Consider the following 1,983-nt stretch of genomic DNA (forward strand, 5'->3'; position numbering starts at 1 on the left):
CTGTCGTTTGATTAAGTTTGTTCAAAAAAGTCATTATAGTAATTCATAAAGAAAAAACAAAAGAAATTGATGTCTAATGGGTGTCTTTATATCTGATAAAGACACTGCTTAACTTTATATACGTACAATTTTGTAGACCAAAAAAAAAACAAATCTAGGAAATATTAGTGCTAGAATGAGTTGATCTATATCAGGAATTTTGAGGCGGTTGAAAAGCCTTGCAGTCGTGTATTATCAGCCGGTTTAAAAACTCTCGCCTTGGCCTACGTTTTATTATTTGTGGGTAATTGTGTTAAAGGCTAATACAAGTCTGTGGTATCAATACTTATAAAGGCTCGTCTTTGACATATGTAATAACGTAAGCGTATTTAAAGATGAAACCGAATTCGGTTATCCTAGAGGAATTTGAGTCTTTCCCAAATTACAAGGGCTTCAGTATTATTTTCCCGAACATTTTAGATGCAATTTAACGTATTACGAAACTGAACATTTTCCTGATTCCTCTCCCCATCACATTTTTGAATCCGGAAGTTTTAGCTTCCCTTTTTTTTTTAGAAAAATAGCCTAACCTGGGGAGTGATATGTGAAAAATTAAACTTCAGAAAATCTTTGGGAATTTATTAGGTAAGCTTCGAAAATTGTTCATGAATAGCCGGAAAGGCCATCTAGAATGAATTTTTAGCTGTCCTAAAGTAATGGATGATTCTAGGCAATATTTGCTTCTCCGAACCGGATATTTTTACAGAAAACAGTAGTTGGGTGCCCCTGATATATTACTTTAAAAAAATAGTTAAAGGCTTAAAGTATCCATTAAAGAACTCAAAAAGACTCGTCAGAAATTCACAGTCAATAAAGTGTAAGTAAAACAGATTTAAAACAGTTATAAAGTACGTATAAATTGGAATTAAAACAGGATAAACGCAGTTTTAAAAACATATTTTAATTTGCAATACTATTTTAAAACCATTTGTAATGACAATTTCAAACGTATTTTGAAAAAAAAAAAACAGGTTTCAAATAGTTACAAAAATAATTTTTTGAATATATTTTTCGACTGATTGTAAAGGTGTTTTAACCTGTTTAAAACGCTATTTAAATGTTATGTTTCAAAATATATTTTAATAGCGGTTTAATCGGTTTTGGAATTTAGTAAAGGTTTTATAAAATACTCGTATTTGTAAATACAATAAAAAATACTTTGAAAATAGTAAAATACCACAGAAGTAGAAAAGCAAAAGCACGCATACATTATGAAAATACATCAAAAATAGGATGCAAAAACAGTGTAGAAATTGTAAGAAAGTGGCCTTAGAGTTGCCTGAAACTCAGAAAACTCTAAGGCTATTTAAAATAGTTTTTAAATCATCGAATACATTTTAACTCCTTTTCAAACAGTTTTAAAATACAGTTGGTGTGATAAGGGAAGTTTTTCCGTGGTTTTGACTGAGGTGTTGGTGTCGAGTGGTATAGTCATGTCAATGAAAAGGCAGGTTTTGTGGTTTACGTGGAGGATCGTCTTCCACAACTAGTGGGGCAGATCTTGTAGAGTTCGAGACTCTTGATGATTCAGGTGTGGGGCACAGTGCGTATCGAAGGCCTTCTTGTAGTCTATCCAGGTCGTGGAGAGATTGTGGCGCTTGGATCTCACCTCCTCAAGGATGGCTTTGTTGATGGATGAGGAGCTGGTCTTTGCAGCCATAGCTCCTGGGGCGGCATCCTTTTTGCACTTTGGGGTGTAGGTTGTTGCTTTCGAAAAACTTATATAACTTTATATAACTTATGTTACCTATATGAAATAGGTGGCCATGCAAAAAAACGCGTGTTATGTAGTATTAACTAATAACTCACCAAAAAACGCCTTTTAGTCCTCAACTTTGAAATAAACAACAAGCGTTTGTGTTCAGTACCTTGTTAGGACTGACAGGAAATAGCACAGTATGTAGTATATCAACCAGTGATATAAACTGTAGTGTTGTATATTCC

The 1,983-nt window shown here is 33.4% G+C and overlaps 1 protein-coding gene across 1 annotated transcript in view; it reads right to left on the reverse strand.

The window, feature by feature from the left end:
- LOC140944621 (uncharacterized) overlaps nt 1-1,983 on the reverse strand; it is a 15,234-nt gene extending 13,251 nt beyond the window's left edge. The window contains exon 1 of the mRNA XM_073393740.1: nt 1,849-1,983. The gene's annotated coding sequence lies outside the window, so the exon portion shown is untranslated. The remainder of the gene's footprint in view (nt 1-1,848) is intronic.

This window comes from Porites lutea, chromosome 7 (genome assembly GCF_958299795.1).
Source record: "Porites lutea chromosome 7, jaPorLute2.1, whole genome shotgun sequence".
Classification (NCBI taxonomy): Eukaryota; Metazoa; Cnidaria; class Anthozoa; order Scleractinia; family Poritidae; genus Porites; species Porites lutea.